A 17,997-nucleotide genomic window follows, 5' to 3' on the forward strand; every position below is an offset into this window, starting at 1 on the left:
TGGAGGTTCGAGCCCACACGGTGGTGGTGCGGTGCTTTTTTTCTGTGGGCTGATAGCTTTGAAGATATGTTCTGATGGTGGTGAGAGTGGAGCACGACTGTCTCCGTGCCGCAATTGGCTAGCGTGATCGGCTGTTAACCGAAAAGTTGGAGGTTCGAGCCAGCCCGGTGGTGGTGCGGCGCTTTTTTTTCTTTGGGATGATAGCTTTGAAGATATGTTTTGATGGTGGTGGAGAGTGGAGCAGGACTGTCTCCATGGCGCAATTGGCTAGCGCGATCGGCTGGTAACCAAAAGGTCGGAGGTTCGAGCCCACCCGGTGGTGGTGTGGCGCTTTTTTTCCTTTGGGCTGTAAGCTTTGAAGATATGTTCTGATGGTGGTGAGAGTGGAGCAGGACTGTCTCCGTGGCGCAATTGGCTAGCGCAATCGCCTGTTGACTGAAAGGTTGGAGTTTCAAGCCCTCCCGGGAGTGGTGTGTTGCTTTTTTCTTTGCGCTGATAGCTTTGAAGGTATGTTATGATGGTGGTGAGAGTGGAGCAAGACTGTCTCCGTGGCGCAATGGGCTAGCGCGATCGGCTGTTAACCGAAAGGTTGGAGGTTCGAGCCCACCTGAAGGTGGTGCAGCGCTTTTTTTCTTTGCGCTGATAGCTTTGAAGATTTGTTCTGATGATGGTGAGAGTGGAGCAAGACTGCCTCCGTAGCGCAATGGGCTAGCGCGATCGGCTGTTAACTGAAAGGTTGGAGTTGCGAGCCCTCCCGGGAGTGGTGTGTTGCTTTTTTCTTGGCGGTAATAGCTTTGAAGATATGTTCAGATGGTGATGAGAGTGGAGCAGGACTGTCTTCGTGGCGCAAATGGCTAGCGCGATCGACTGTTAACCGAAAGGTTGGAGGTTCGAGCCCAACCGGTGGTGGTGCGGCGCTTTTTTTTTCTTTGGGTGATAGCTCTGAAGAAATGTTCTGACGGTGGTGAGAGTGGAGCAGGACTGTCTCCGTGGGGCAATTGGCTAGCGCGATCGGCTGTTAACCGAAAGGTTGGATGTTCGAGCCCACCCGATGGTGGTGCGGCGCTTCTTTTTCTTTGGGCTGATAGCCTTGAAGATATGTTCTTATGGTTGTGAGGGTGGAGCAGGACTGTCTCCGTGGCGCAATTGGCTAGCGCGATCAGCTGTTAACCAAAAGGTCGGAGGTTGGAGCCCACCCGGTGGTGGTGCGGCGCTTTTTTTTCTTTGGGCTGATAGCTTTGAAGATATGTTCTTATGGTGGTGAGAGTGGAACAGGACTGTCTCCGTGGAGCAATTGGCTAGCGCGATCGGCTGTTAACCGAAAAGTTGGAGGTTCGAGCCTACCCGGTGGTTGTGCGGCGATTTTTTTTTCTGTGGGCTGATAGCTTTGAAGATACGTTCTGATGGTGGTGAGAGTGGAGCATGACTGTCTCCATGGCGCAATTGGCTAGCGTGATCGGCTGTTAACCGAAAAGTTGGAGGTTCGAGCCCACCTCGTGGTGGTGCGGCGCTTTTTTTTCTTTGGGCTGATAGCTTTGAAGATATGTTCTGATGGTGGTGAGAGTGGAGCAGGACTGTCTCCGTGGCGCAATTGGCTAGCGCGATCGGCTGTTAACCGAAAGGTTGGAGTTTCGAGCGCTCTCGGGAGAGGTGTGTTGCTTTTTTCTTTGTGCTGATAGCTTTGAAGATATGTTCTGATGGTGGTGAGAGTTGAGCAGGACTGTTTCCGTGGCGCAATTGGCTAGCGCGATCGGCTGTTAACCGAAAGGTCGGGGTTCGAGCCCACCCGGTGGTGGTGCGGCCCCTTTTTTTTCTTTGGGGTGATAGCTCTGAAGAAAAGGTCTGACGGTGGTGAGAGTGGAGCAGGACGGTCCCCGTGGCGCAATTGGCTAGCGCGATCGGCTGTTAACCGAAAAGTTGGAGGTTCGAGCCCTCCCGGGTGGGGTGTGTTGCTTTTTTCTTTGTGCTGATAGCTTTGAAGATATGTTCTGATGGTGGTGAGAGTGGAGCACGATTGTCTCCGTGGCGGAATTGGCTAGCGCGATCGGCTGTTAACCAAAAGGTTGGAGGTTCGAGCCCACCCGGTGGTGGTGCGGCGCTTTTTTTCTTTGGGCTGATAGCTTTGAAGATATTTTCTAATTGTGATGAGAGTGGAGCAGGACTGTCTCCGTGGCGCAATTGGCCAGCGCGATCGGCTGTAAACCGAAAAGTTTGAGGTTCGAGCCCTCCCGGGAGTAGTCTTTTGCTTTTTTCTTTGCGCTGATAGCTTTGAAGATACGTTCTGATGGTGGTCAGAGTGGAGCAAGACTGTCTCCGTGGCGCAATGGGCTAGCGCGATCGGCTGTTAACCGAAAGGTTGGATGTTCGAGCCCACGCGGTGGTGGTGCAGCGCTTTTTTTCTTTGCGCTGATAGCTTTGAAGATATGTTCTGATGATGGTGAGAGTGGAGCAAGACTGCCTCCGTGCGCAATGGGCTCGCGCGATCGGCTGTTAACCGAAAGGTTTGAGTTTCGAGCCCTCCCGGGAGTGGTGTGTTGGTTTTTCTTTGCGGTAATAGCTTCGAAGATATGTTCTGATGGTGGTTGGAGTGGAGCAGGACTGTCTTCGTGGCGCCATTGGCTAGCGCAATCGGCTGTCAACCGAAAGGTTGGAGGTTCGAGCCCGACCGGTGGTGGTGCGGCGCTTTTTTTTTCTTTGGGGTGATAGCTCTGAAGAACTGTTCTGACGGTGGTGACAGTGGAGCACGACTGTCTCCGTGGGGCAATTGGCTAGAGTGATCGGCTGTTAACCGAAAGGTTGGAGGTTCGAGCCCACCCGGTGGTGGTGCGGCGCTTTTTTTTGGGCTGATAGCTTTGAAGATATGTTCTTACGGTGGTGAGAGTGGAGCAGGACTGTCTTCGTGGCGCAATTGGCTAGCGCGATCGGCTGTTAACCGAAAGGTTGGATGTTCGCGCCCACCCGATGGTGGTTCGGCGCTTTTTTTTGGGCTGATAGCTTTGAAGATATGTTCTTATTGTGGTGAGGGTGGAGCAGGACTGTCTCCGTGGCGCAATTGGCTAGCGCGATCGGCTGTTAACCAAAAGGTCGGAGGTTCGAGCCCACCCGGTGGTGCTGTGGCGCTTTTTTTTCTTTGCGCTTATAGCTTTGAAGATATCTTCTTATGGTGGTGAGAGTGGAGCAGGACTGTCTCCGTGGCGCAATTGGCTAGCGCGATCGGCTGTTAACCGAAAGGTTGGAGTTTCGAGCCCACCCGGCGGTGGTGCGGCGCTTTTTTTTCTTTGGGCTGATAGCTTTGAAGTTATGTTCTGATGGTGGTGAGAGTAGAACAGGACTGTCTCCGTGGCGCAATTGGCTAGCGCGATCGGCTGTTAACCAAAAGGTCGGAGGTTCGAGCCAACCCGGTGGTGGTATGGCGCTTTTTTTGTGGGCTGATAGCTTTGTAGATATGTTCTGATGGTGGTGAGAGTGGAGCAGGACTGTCTCCGTGGCGCAATTGGCTAGCGCGATCGGCTGTTAACGGAAAGGTTGGAGTTTCGAGCCCACCCGGCGGTGGTGCGACGCTTTTTTTTCTTTGGGCTGATAGCTTTGAAGATATGTTCTGATGGTGGAGAGAGTAGAGGGACTGTCTCCGTGGCGCAATTGGCTAGCGCGATCGGCTGTTAACCGAAAGGTCAGAGGTTCGAGCCCACCCGGTGATGGTTCGGCGCTTTTTTTTCTTTGGGGTGATAGCTCTGAAGAAAAGGTCTGACGGTGGTGAGAGTAGAGCAGGACAGTCCCCGTGGCACAATTGGCTAGCGCGATCGGCTGTTAACCGAAAGGTTGGAGTTTCGAGCCCTCCCGGGAGTGGTGTGTTGCTTTTTTCTTTGCGGTAATAGCTTTGAAGATATGTTCAGATGGTGATGAGAGTGGAGCAGGACTGTCTTCGTGGCGCAATTGGCTAGCGTGATCGGCTGTTAACCGAAAGGTTGGAGGTTCGAGCCCATCCGGTGGTGGTGCGGCGCTTTTTTTTCTTTGGGGTGATAGCTCTGAAGAAATGTTCTGACCGTGGTGAGAGTGGAGCACGACTGTCTCCGTGGGGCAATTGGCTAGCGCGATCGGCTGTTAACCGAAAGGTTGGATGTTCGAGCCCACCCGATGGTGGTGCGGCGCTTCTTTTTCTTTGGGCTGATAGCTTTGAAGATATGTTCTTATGGTTGTGAGGGTGCAGCAGGACTGTCTCCGTGGCGCAATTGGCTAGCGCGATCAGCTGTTAACCAAAAGGTCGGAGGTTGGAGCCCACCTGGTGGCGGTGCGGCGCTTTTTTTTCTTTGGGCTGATAGCTTTGAAGATATGTTCTGATGGTGGTGAGAGTGGAGCATGACTGTCTCCATGGCGCAATTGGCTAGCGTGATCGGCTGTTAACCGAAAAGTTGGAGGTTCGAGCCCACCTCGTGGTGGTGCGGCGCTTTTTTTTTCTTTGGGCTGATAGCTTTGAAGATATGTTCTGATGGTGGTGAGAGTGGAGCAGGACTGTCTCCATGGCGCAATTGGCTAGCGCGATCGGCTGTTAACCAAAAGGTCGGAGGTTCGAGCCCACCCGTGGTGGTATGGCGCTTTTTTGTTTGGGCTGATAGCTTTGAAGATATGTTCTGATGGTGGTGAGAGTGGAGCAGGACTGTCTCCGTGGCGCAATTGGCTTGCGCGATCGGCTGTTAACCGGAAGGTTGGAGTTTCGAGCCCACCCGGCGGTGGTGCGGCGCTTTTTTTTCTTTGGGCTGCTAGCTTTGAAGATATGTTCTGATGGTGGTGAGAGTAGAGCAGGACTGTCTCCGTGGCGCAATTGGCTAGCGCGATCGGCTGTTAACCGAAAGGTTGGAGTTTCGAGCGCTCTCGGGAGAGGTGTGTTGCTTTTTTCTTTGTGCTGATAGCTTTGAAGATATGTTCTGATGGTGGTGAGAGTGGAGCGGGACTGTCTCCATGGCGCAATTGGCTAGCGCAATCGGCTGTTAACCAAAAGGTCGGAGGTTCAAGCCAACCCGGTGGTGGTATGGCGCTTTTTTGGGCTGATAGCTTTGAAGATATGTTCTGATGGTGGTGAGAGTGGAGCAGGACTGTCTTCGTGGCGCAATTGGCTAGCGCGATCGGCTGTTAACTGAAAGGTTGGAGTTTCGAGCCCACCCGGCGGTGGTGCAACGCTTTTTTTCTTTATGCTGATAGCTTTGAAGATATGTTCATATGGTGGTGAGAGTTGAGCAGGACTGTTTCCGTGGCGCAATTGGCTAGCGCGATCGGCTGTTAACCGAAAGGTCGGGGTTCGAGCCCACCCGGTGGTGGTGCGGCCCCTTTTTTTTCTTTGGGGTGATAGCTCTGAAGAAAAGGTCTGACGGTGGTGAGAGTGGAGCAGGACGGTCCCCGTGGCGCAATTGGCTAGCGCGATCGGCTGTTAACCGAAAAGTTGGAGGTTCGAGCCCTCCCGGGTGGGGTGTGTTGCTTTTTTCTTTGTGCTGATAGCTTTGAAGATATGTTCTGATGGTGGTGAGAGTGGAGCACGATTGTCTCCGTGGCGGAATTGGCTAGCGCGATCGGCTGTTAACCAAAAGGTTGGAGGTTCGAGCCCACCCGGTGGTGGTGCGGCGCTTTTTTTCTTTGGGCTGATAGCTTTGAAGATATTTTCTAATTGTGATGAGAGTGGAGCAGGACTGTCTCCGTGGCGCAATTGGCCAGCGCGATCGGCTGTAAACCGAAAAGTTTGAGGTTCGAGCCCTCCCGGGAGTGGTCTTTTGCTTTTTTCTTTGCGCTGATAGCTTTGAAGATATGTTCTGATGGTGGTCAGAGTGGAGCACGACTGTCTCCGTGGCGCAATTGGCTAGCGCCATCGGCTGTTAACCGAAAGGTTGGAGGTTCGAGCCCATCCGGTGGTGGTGCGGTGCTTTTTTCTTTGGGCTGATAGCTTTAAAGATATGTTCTGATGGTGGTGAGAGGGGAGCAAGACTGTCTCCGTGGCGCAATGGGCTACCGCGATCAGCTGTTCACCGAAAGGTTGGAGTTTTGAGCCCTCCCGTTAGTGGTGTGTTGCTTTTTTCTTTGCGCTGATAGCTTTGAAGATATGTTCTGATGGTGGTGAGAGTGGAGCAAGACTGTCTCCGTGGCGCAATGGGCTAGCGCGATCGGCTGTTAACCGAAAGGTTGGTGGGCTCGGCGGCTGTGCCACGGGACAGTTGCCTAAGCTGCTACTTTTCAATATGCAGGTCGTCGCCATCGCAGTGATCTGCGCAGCTCTGCCCGCTACCATACTGGCCATCCCGCACGCACCCTCAACCTGTGTGGAACCATGCATTGGCCGTATATCGGTTGCTTTCTCATATGATAAGCTAACCGCCCCTGACACGGATTTCGTCACCATTGCCACCTGGGATACGCCTATGTCAGCAACATCAATCGCCTCTTCGGCTATAAAGGAGCGACACCCTCGCGCGCCCAACTGTGGGCTCGGCGGCTGTGCCACGGGACAGTTGCCTAAGCTGCTACTTTTCAATATGCAGGTCGTCGCCATCGCAGTGATCTGCGCAGCTCGGCCCGCTACCATACTGGCCATCCCGCACGCACCCTCAACCTGTGTGGAACCATGCATTGGCCGTATATCGGTTGCTTTCTCATATGATAAGCTAACCGCCCCTGACACGGATTTCGTCACCATTGCCACCTGGGATACGCCTATGTCAGCAACATCAATCGCCTCTTCGGCTATAAAGGAGCGACACCCTCGCGCGCCCAACTGTGGGCTCGGCGGCTGTGCCACGGGACAGTTGCCTAAGCTGCTACTTTTCAATATGCAGGTTAGTCGACCTTTGAGTCTTTACGCTAAGAAATCGAGCGACTTGTTTCTGGTACTGCTGCCGAGCCCCCAGTGTTTGTTATCCATTATTGTAGAGTGTATTGATGTCTTGTGTGCCTTGCTATTGCTGTCAGGCGACATTGAAACTAACCCCGGCCCTGAATCTAACGCTATACTAACCGAATTGCAAAAACTGTCAGCAGGGCAATCACAGCTAATAATCGAACTGAAGGGTTTAAAAACCGAACTCGCCGAAAATAGCAGCATAATAGGTGAACTTAGCAGAAGAATCAATATCGTTGAGAGCCACTGTCAACGCATCGAATCCCTGCAACAACAGGTCAAAACCATCACGTCTACTACTGCCGAGACAACCCAGGCAATCTCAGACATAGAAGCACGAATTGATGACGCCGAAAATCGAGCCCGCCGTAACAATCTAATCTTTTTCGGTATTCCCGACCCTGGCGCATCGGAATCTGCCTCTCAGATAGAAGAAAAAATCATTCGCCTTTGCTCAGATCAGTTGGGCTTAACTGTGAATCCCGACGAGATTGAGCGTGCGCATCATCTCGGCCGCCACAATACTAGCCGTAACCGCCCCATAATTGCGAAATTTGCTCGCTTTAAAACCAAAGAACAAATCCTGTCTAATGGACCCAAGCTCAAAGGCAGTAACTGCAGAATTGGTCAGGACTACTCCCGCGCAGTACAAAATGCCCGGAAACACCTTCTTGCTTTTGCAAAGGCGAAAGCTGTCGCCTTTTCTCTACGTTATAAAACCCTGTACATAGGATCCGCGAAGTATATGTACGATGACGCAGCGAAGCGTGTTAAAGAAATCAGATAGCAATTGCCACATCATCGACAGCCATCACAGCGCTCGATAACAATACGCCCAAGCACTGCTATTTCAGCAATTTTTACTAACATACGGAGTTTTCTTCCTAAACGCGACGTCGTATGTAATATTGCCCTATCGTCTGGGTGTAATTTGTTAATACTTACCGAAACATGGCTTACTGCCGACGTATCCGACGCAGAGGTTATGGATGACCTACCGGGCTTTCATGTTTTCCGCAAAGATCGTCAGAACTCCAGAGGTGGTGGTGTGCTCATTGCCGTCAGTGATACCTTGCCTTGCACCATTGTTCATACACCCAGTGATCTTGAAATACTATGGCTACTTTTCCGTTCCTCTCCTCATACTATTTTACTTGGTGTATGCTACCGCCCGCCGCGAACAGATACGGACTTCATTGAAAAGCTTAGCTGCGTCTTGAACACACTCACGACAAAATACATTAACGCTCAGATATTGTTCTTTGGGGATTTTAACTTCCCTCACATAAATTGGAATAGTAATCCGCCTTCATCACTGAGTAAAGCCAATAATTATTTCCTTGATCTCTGTTTCAACTTCAATTTAAGTCAGCTTGTGTTACAACCAACACGCGTTGCACATGGCTCAGCCAGCGTTTTAGATCTTATACTAACCAATAGTCCAAATAGCCTATCTTCGATGTCTTACCTCCGCGAAATTAGCGACCATAAAATAATCCACGCAGTCTTTAGCTTTACCTTGCTGAAACGAGAATCGTGGAGAAAAACAATACGCTTATACGGCAAAGGCAACTACGATGCCATAAACAACGAACTTATCGCTTTTTACTCGACTTTTTGCACCGATTTTCACAGCCGCACACTTCATGCAAACTGGTCGATCTTCCAACAAAAGTTTACTGAGCTCGCCACCAACCACATTCCAGTTACTTCAGTACAAGCTAACCGCAATAAACCTTGGTTCAATAGGAAATTAAAATCTCTAGAAAATAAGAAAAAACGACTTTACCGATTCGCAAGGCAACAAAATTGTACCACGGCCTGGGAAAAATATTACGTAGCTGAGAAAGTTTACTTATCAGCTATACGTCATGACAAGCACTCTTTCTTTTATGACACCTTACCCTGTGTACTCAAGAGCAACCCCCAAAAATTCTGGCAAATTTTAAACCCCAAGCCACCTACTGCTGTTGTCATTACCGACCATAACGACATTGCGATTCCTGAGCAAGAATGTGCTGATGTATTTAACCTTGCTTTTTCATCTGTATTTACCACTGAACCTGATGCTCCTCTACCAGTGCCCCCACCCCCTGTCCAAGGTGTCATGCCAGCAATCCAATTCAGCGAACAAGGAATAATTGCCATAATTGAAAATCTTAAACTTTCATCAACTTCAGGGGCAGATGATATCAATACCAAACTGTTAAAAAACACCAAGAACATCTGCGCAGCCTATTTCAGAATTATTTTCGAGCAGTCCTTATCATCCGGTAGCATCCCCCTCTCCTGGAAGGAAGGGCAGGTCGTTCCAATCTTCAAATCAGGCAACAAAAGCTCTCCTCTCAACTATCGACCGATTTCCCTGACTAGTGTACCTTGCAAGATAATGGAGCACGTCATCTACACGCAAATCATGCAGTTTCTTGACAGGCACAACTTTTTTTACGCATCTCAACATGGATTCCGGAAGGGCCTCTCATGCGAAACGCAACTTGCCATGTTCATCCACGACTTGCACATCAACCTCGATACTAACAAACAGGTAGATGCCATTTTTCTTGATTACGCAAAAGCTTTTGATAAGTTACCCCACCAACGGCTGTTACTTAAGCTCTCTCAGTTGAATCTACATCCCGATATTTTCCATTGGATTAAGGAATTTCTTGCTAGCCGATCACAGTTAGTACATATCAATAATTCCATTTCCGCCCCCCTCCCTGTAACATCTGGCGTTCCGCAGGGCAGCGTCTTAGGCCCTCTGCTGTTTCTTATTTATATAAATGACCTCCCTCTACATGTTTCCTCTCAAATCCGAATGTTCGCAGATGATTGTGTCATCTACCGTACAATCACTAACAATGCTGACCACGCTATTCTGCAAGAAGATCTCAACAATATTCAGGATTGGTGCAACGAATGGCTGATGACCCTCAACCCCAACAAATGCAAGGTAGTATGTTTCACTCGCCGTCTTCAGCCATTATACACACCTTACACTATTTCTAACACTTCATTAGAAACAGTGGATACATTCAAGTACCTTGGTGTCACACTCTCACATGACTTAAACTGGTCGCCTCATATAGCATGCATTACCGCCTCGGCCAACGAAACCCTGGGATTTCTAAAACGCCACCTGCGTCATGCACCACGCCACGTAAAACTTCTAGCATATAAGTCACTCGTACTCCCGAAACTAGAATACGCTTCTCCCATATGGTCACCTCATCAAGCATGTCTTATCAATACCCTAGAAGCCATTCAGAATCGCGCAGTAAGGTTTATTCAATCGTCATATTCCTATAACATCAGCATATCATTACTAAAAACACAGTCTGGTTTAAACACGCTATCATACCGGCGCCGCATTGATTCATTAATCCTTTTTCACAAGTTTTTCTACAGCTCGCTTCATCATGCCCCATATATTTTGGCCCCGCCACCGCGCACATCGCTGCGCACAGGGCACCACTTGCAAGTTTCTCGTCCACGCAGCCGCACTACAACATTTTCTGCATCTTTCTTTTGTCGATCATCAGTTGACTGGAACGGCCTGCCCCGCCATATCGTCGAAACCACCTGCTCATCATCATTTTCGGTAAAACTAAAATCTGCTGTTTTTCAATAAATGTATGTAGCCACTATTTTGTAAAAAAATGTGTGTTAACCCCACCCCTTATGTAATACCTCCAGTGCGGGGTCTTTAAGGAAAATAAAGTGAAGTGAAGTTGGACGTTCGAGCCCACGCGGTGGTGGTGCAGCGCTTTTTTTCTTTGCGCTGATAGCTTTGAAGATATGTTCTGATGATGGTGAGAGTGGAGCAAGACTGCCTAGTGGCGCAATGGGCTCGCGCGATCGGCTGTTAACCGAAAGGTTTGAGTTTCGAGCCCTCCCGGGAGTGGTGTGTTGCTTTTTTCTTTGCGGTAATAGCTTCGAAGATATGTTCTGATGGTGGTTGGAGTGGAGCAGGACTGTCTTCGTGGCGCAATTGGCTAGCGCAATCGGCTGTTAACCGAAAGGTTGGAGGTTCGAGCCCCACCGGTGGTGGTGCGGCGCTTTTTTTTCTTTGGGGTGATAGCTCTGAAGAACTGTTCTGACGGTGGTGACAGTGGAGCACGACTGTCTCCGTGGGGCAATTGGCTAGCGTGATCGGCTGTTAACCGAAAGGTTGGAGGTTCGAGCCCACCCGGTGGTGGTGCGGCGCTTTTTTTTGGGCTGATAGCTTTGAAGATATGTTCTTACGGTGGTGAGAGTGGAGCAGGACTGTGTCCGTGGCGCAATTGGCTAGCGCGATCGGCTGTTAACCGAAAAGTTGGAGGTTCGAGCCTACCCGGTGGTTGTGCGGCGCTTTTTTTTCTGTGGGCTGATAGCTTTGAAGATATGTTCTGATGGTGGTGAGAGTGGAGCAGGACTGTCCCCGTGGCGTAATTGGCTAGCGTGATCGGCTGTTAACCGAACAGTTGGAGGTTCGAGCCCACCCGGTGGTGGTGCGGCGCTTTCTTTTCTTTGGGCTGATAGCTTTGAATATATGTTCTGATGGTGGTGAGAGTGGAGCAGGACTGTCTCCGTGGCGCAATTGGCTAGCGCGATCGGCTGTTAACCGAAAGGTCGGAGGTTCGAGCCCACGCGGTGATGGTATGGCGCTTTTTTTCTTTGGGCTGATAGCTTTGAAAATATGTTCTGATGGTGGTGAGAGTGGAGCAGGACTGTCTCTGTGGCGCAATTGGCTAGGGCGATCGGCTGTTAACCGAAAGGTTGGAGTTTCGAGCCCACCCTGCGGTGGTGCGGCGCTTTTTTTCTCTGGGCTGATAGTTTTGAAGATATGTTCTGATGGTGGTGAGAGTAGAGCAGGACTGTCTCCGTGGCACAATTGGCTAGCGCGATCGGCAGTTAACCGAAAGGTTGGAGGTTCGAGCCCTCCCGGGTGGGGTGTGTTGCTTTTTTCTTTGCGCTGATAGCTTTGAAGATATGTTCTGATGGTGGTGAGAGTGGAGCACAATTGTCTCCGTGGCGCAATTGGCTAGCGCGATCTGCTGTTAACCGAAAGGTTGGAGGTTCGAGCCCACCCGGTGGTGGTGCGGCTCTTTTTTTTCTTTGGGCTGATAGCTTTGAAGATATGTTCTAATTGTGGTGAGAGTGGAGCAGGACTGTCTCCGTGGCGCAATTGGCCAGCGCGATCGGCTGTAAACCGAAAAGTTTGAGGTTCGAGCCCTCCCGGGAGTGGTGTTTTGCTTTTTTCTTTGCGCTGATAGCTTTGAAGATATGTTCTGATGGTGGTCAGAGTGGAGCACGACTGTCTCCGTGGCGCAATTGGCTAGCGCGATCGGCTGTTAACCGAAAGGTTGGAGGTTCGAGCCCATCCGGTGGTGGTGCGGTGCTTTTTTTCTTTGGGCTGATAGCTTTAAAGATATGTTCTGATGGTGGTGAGAGGGGAGCAAGACTGTCTCCGTGGCGCAATGGGCTAGCGCGATCAGCTGTTGACCGAAAGGTTGGAGTTTTGAGCCCTCCCATTAGTGGTGTGTTGCTTTTTTCTTTGCGCTGATAGCTTTGAAGATATGTTTTGAGGGTGGTGAGAGTGGAGCAAGACTGTCTCCGTGGCGCAATGGGCTAGCGCGATCAGCTGTTGACCGAAAGGTTAAAGTTTTGAGCCCTCCCATTAGTGGTGTGTTGCTTTTTTCTTTGCGCTGATAGCTTTGAAGATATGTTTTGATGGTGGTGAGAGTGGAGCAAGCCTGCCTCCGTGGCGCAATGGGCTAGCGCGATCGGCTGTTAACCGAAAGGTTTGAGTTTCGAGCCCTCCTGTGAGTGGTGTGTTGCTTTTTTCTTCGCGGTAATAGCTTTGAAGATATGTTCTGATGGTGGTGAGAGTAGAGCAGGACTGTCTTCGTGGCGCAATTGGCTAGCGCGATCGGCTGTTAACCGAAAGGTTGGAGGTTCGAGCCCAACCGGTGGTGGTGCGGCGCTTTTTTTTCTTTGGGGTGATAGCTCTGAAGATCTGTTCTGACGGTGGTGAGAGTGGAGCACGACTGTCTCCGTGGGGCAATTGGCAGGCGTGATCGGCTGTTAACCGAAAGGTAGGGGGTTCCAGCCCACCCGGTGGTGGTGCGGCGCTTTTTTTTGGGCTGATAACTTTGAAGATATGTTCTTACGGTGGTGAGAGTGGAGCAGGACTGTCTCCGTTGCGCAATTGGCTAGCGCGATCGGCTGTTAACAGAAAAGTTGGAGGTTCGAGCCTACCCGGTGGTTGTGTGGCGCTTTTTTTTGTGGGCTGATTGCTTTGAAGATATGTTCTGATGGTGGTGAGAGTGGAGCAGGACTGTCTCCGTGGCGTAATTGGCTAGCGTGATCGGCTGTTAACCAAAAAGTTGGAGGTTCGAGCCCACCCGGTGGTGGTGCGGCGCTTTTTTTTCTTTGGGCTGATAGCTTTGAATATATGTACTGATGGTGGTGAGATTGGAGGAGGACTGTCTCTGTGGCGCAATTGGCTAGAGCGATCGGCTGTTAACCAAAAGGTCGGAGGTTCGAGCCCACCCGGTGGTGGTGCGGCGCTTTTTTTTCTTTGGGCTGATAGCTTTGAAGATATGTTCTTATGGTGGTGAGAGTGAAGCAGGACTGTCTCCGTGGCGCAATTGGCTAGCGCGATCGGCTGTTAACCGAAAAGTTGGAGGTTGGAGCCTACCCGGTGGTTGTGCGGTGCTTTTTTTTCTGTGGGCTGATAGCTTTGAAGATATGTTCTGATGGTGGTGAGAGTGGAGCAGGACTGTCTGCGTGGCGCAATTGGCTAGCGTGATCGTCTGTTAACCGAAAAGTTGGAGGTTCGAGCCCACTCGGTGGTGGTGCGGCGCTTTTTTTTCTTTGGGCTGATAGCTTTGAAGATATGTTCTTATGGTTGTGAGAGTGGAGCAGGACTGTCTCCGTGGCACAAATGGCTAGCGCGATCGGCTGTTAACCAAAAGGTCGGAGGTTCTAGCCCACCCGGTGGTGGTGCGGCGCTTTTTTTTGGGCTGATAGCTTTGAAGATATGTTCTTACGGTGGTGAGAGTGGAGCAGGACTGTCTCCGTGGCGCAATTGGCTAGCGCGATCGGCTGTTAACAGAAAAGTTGGAGGTTCGAGCCTACCCGGTGGTTGTGTGGCGCTTTTTTTTCTTTGGGCTGATAGCTTTGAAGATATGTTCTTATGGTGGTGAGAGTGGAGCAGGACTGTCTCCGTGGCGCAATTGGCTAGCGCGATCGGCTGTTAACCGAAAAGTTGGAGGTTCGAGCCTACCCTGTGGTTGTGCGGCGCTTTTGTTTCCGTGGGCTGATAGCTTTGAAGATATGTTCTGAAGGTGGTGAGAGTGGAGCATGACTGTCTCCATGGCGCAATTGGCTAGCGTGATCGGCTGTTAACCGAAAAGTTGGAGGTTCGAGCCCGCCTCGTGGTGGTGCGGCACTTTTTTTTCTTTGGGCTGATAGCTTTGAAGATATGTTTTGATGGTGGTGAGAGTGGAGCAGGACTGTCTCCATGGCGCAATTGGCTAGCGCGATCAGCTGTTAACCAAAAGGTCGGAGGTTCGAGCCCACGCGGTGGTGGTATGGCGCTTTTTTCTTTAGGCTGATAGCTTTGAAAATATGTTCTGATGGTGGTGAGAGTGGAGCAGGACTGTCTCTGTGGCGCAATTGGCTAGGGCGATCGGCTCTTAACCGAAAAGTTGGAGGTTCGAGCCCACCTCGTGGTGGTGCGGCGCTTTTTTTTCTTTGGGCTGATAGCTTTGAAGATATGTTCTGATGGTGGTGAGAGTAGAGCAGGACTGTCTCCGTGGCGCAATTGGCTAGCGCGATCGGCTGTTAACCGAAAGTTTGGAGTTTCGAGCCCTCTCGGGAGAGGTGTGTTGCTTTTTTCTTTGTGCTGATAGCTTTGAAGATATGTTCTGATGGTGGTGAGAGTGGAGCAGGACTGTCTCCATGGCGCAATTGGCTAGCGCGATCGGCTGTTAACCAAAAGGTCGGAGGTTCGAGCCCACCCGGTGGTGGTATGGCGCTTTTTTTCTTTGGGTTGATAGCTTTAAAGATATGTTCTGATGGTGGTGAGAGTGGAGCAGGACTGTCTCCGTGGCGCAATTGGCTAGCGCGATCGGCTGTTAACCGAAAGGTTGGAGTTTCGAACCCACCCGGCGGTGGTGCGGCGCTTTTTTTCTCTGGACTGATAGCTTTGAAGATATGTTCTGATGGTGGTCAGAGTAGAGCAGGACTGTCTCCGTGGCACAATTGGCTAGCGCGATCGGCAGTTAACCGAAAGGTTGGAGGTTCGAGCCCACCCGGTGGTGGTGCGGCGCTTTTTTTTTCTTTGCGGTGATAGCTCTGAAGAAATGGTCTGACGTTGGTGAGAGTGGAGCAGGACGGTCCCCGTGGCGCAATTGGCTAGCGCGATCGGCTGTTAACCGAAAAGTTGGAGGTTCGAGCCCTCCCGGGTGGGGTGTGTTGCTTTTTTCTTTGCGCTGATAGCTTTGAAAATATGTTCTGATCGTGGTGAGAGTGGAGCACGATTGTCTCCGTGGCGCAATTGGCTAGGGCGATCTGCTGTTAACCGAAAGGTTGGAGGTTCGAGCCCACCCGGTGGTGGTGCGGCGCTTTTTTTTGGGCTGATAGCTTTGAAGATATGTTCTTACGGTGGTGAGAGTGGAGCAGGACTGTGTCCGTGGCGCAATTGGCTAGCGCGATCGGCTGTTAACCGAAAAGTTGGAGGTTCGAGCCTACCCGGTGGTTGTGCGGCGCTTTTTTTTCTGTGGGCTGATAGCTTTGAAGATATGTTCTGATGGTGGTGAGAGTGGAGCAGGACTGTCCCCGTGGCGTAATTGGCTAGCGTGATCGGCTGTTAACCGAACAGTTGGAGGTTCGAGCCCACCCGGTGGTGGTGCGGCGCTTTCTTTTCTTTGGGCTGATAGCTTTGAATATATGTTCTGATGGTGGTGAGAGTGGAGCAGGACTGTCTCCGTGGCGCAATTGGCTAGCGCGATCGGCTGTTAACCGAAAGGTCGGAGGTTCGAGCCCACGCGGTGATGGTATGGCGCTTTTTTTCTTTGGGCTGATAGCTTTGAAAATATGTTCTGATGGTGGTGAGAGTGGAGCAGGACTGTCTCTGTGGCGCAATTGGCTAGGGCGATCGGCTGTTAACCGAAAGGTTGGAGTTTCGAGCCCACCCTGCGGTGGTGCGGCGCTTTTTTTCTCTGGGCTGATAGTTTTGAAGATATGTTCTGATGGTGGTGAGAGTAGAGCAGGACTGTCTCCGTGGCACAATTGGCTAGCGCGATCGGCAGTTAACCGAAAGGTTGGAGGTTCGAGCCCTCCCGGGTGGGGTGTGTTGCTTTTTTCTTTGCGCTGATAGCTTTGAAGATATGTTCTGATGGTGGTGAGAGTGGAGCACAATTGTCTCCGTGGCGCAATTGGCTAGCGCGATCTGCTGTTAACCGAAAGGTTGGAGGTTCGAGCCCACCCGGTGGTGGTGCGGCTCTTTTTTTTTCTTTGGGCTGATAGCTTTGAAGATATGTTCTAATTGTGGTGAGAGTGGAGCAGGACTGTCTCCGTGGCGCAATTTGCCAGCGCGATCGGCTGTAAACCGAAAAGTTTGAGGTTCGAGCCCTCCCGGGAGTGGTGTTTTGCTTTTTTCTTTGCGCTGATAGCTTTGAAGATATGTTCTGATGGTGGTCAGAGTGGAGCACGACTGTCTCCGTGGCGCAATTGGCTAGCGCGATCGGCTGTTAACCGAAAGGTTGGAGGTTCGAGCCCATCCGGTGGTGGTGCGGTGCTTTTTTTCTTTGGGCTGATAGCTTTAAAGATATGTTCTGATGGTGGTGAGAGGGGAGCAAGACTGTCTCCGTGGCGCAATGGGCTAGCGCGATCAGCTGTTGACCGAAAGGTTGGAGTTTTGAGCCCTCCCATTAGTGGTGTGTTGCTTTTTTCTTTGCGCTGATAGCTTTGAAGATATGTTTTGAGGGTGGTGAGAGTGGAGCAAGACTGTCTCCGTGGCGCAATGGGCTAGCGCGATCAGCTGTTGACCGAAAGGTTGGAGTTTTGAGCCCTCCCATTAGTGGTGTGTTGCTTTTTTCTTTGCGCTGATAGCTTTGAAGATATGTTTTGATGGTGGTGAGAGTGGAGCAAGCCTGCCTCCGTGGCGCAATGGGCTAGCGCGATCGGCTGTTAACCGAAAGGTTTGAGTTTCGAGCCCTCCTGTGAGTGGTGTGTTGCTTTTTTCTTTGCGGTAATAGCTTTGAAGATATGTTCTGATGGTGGTGAGAGTAGAGCAGGACTGTCTTCGTGGCGCAATTGGCTAGCGCGATCGGCTGTTAACCGAAAGGTTGGAGGTTCGAGCCCAACCGGTGGTGGTGCGGCGCTTTTTTTTCTTTGGGGTGATAGCTCTGAAGATCTGTTCTGACGGTGGTGAGAGTGGAGCACGACTGTCTCCGTGGGGCAATTGGCAGGCGTGATCGGCTGTTAACCGAAAGGTAGGGGGTTCCAGCCCACCCGGTGGTGGTGCGGCGCTTTTTTTTTGGGCTGATAGCTTTGAAGATATGTTCTTACGGTGGTGAGAGTGGAGCAGGACTGTCTCCGTTGCGCAATTGGCTAGCGCGATCGGCTGTTAACAGAAAAGTTGGAGGTTCGAGCCTACCCGGTGGTTGTGTGGCGCTTTTTTTTTGTGGGCTGATAGCTTTGAAGATATGTTCTGATGGTGGTGAGAGTGGAGCAGGACTGTCTCCGTGGCGTAATTGGCTAGCGTGATCGGCTGTTAACCAAAAAGTTGGAGGTTCGAGCCCACCCGGTGGTGGTGCGGCGCTTTTTTTTCTTTGGGCTGATAGCTTTGAATATATGTACTGATGGTGGTGAGATTGGAGGAGGACTGTCTCTGTGGCGCAATTGGCTAGAGCGATCGGCTGTTAACCAAAAGGTCGGAGGTTCGAGCCCACCCGGTGGTGGTGCGGCGCTTTTTTTTCTTTGGGCTGATAGCTTTGAAGATATGTTCTTATGGTGGTGAGAGTGAAGCAGGACTGTCTCCGTGGCGCAATTGGCTAGCGCGATCGGCTGTTAACCGAAAAGTTGGAGGTTGGAGCCTACCCGGTGGTTGTGCGGTGCTTTTTTTTCTG

The sequence above is a fragment of the Rhipicephalus microplus genome, unplaced genomic scaffold (assembly GCF_043290135.1).
Source record: "Rhipicephalus microplus isolate Deutch F79 unplaced genomic scaffold, USDA_Rmic scaffold_14, whole genome shotgun sequence".
Classification (NCBI taxonomy): Eukaryota; Metazoa; Arthropoda; class Arachnida; order Ixodida; family Ixodidae; genus Rhipicephalus; species Rhipicephalus microplus.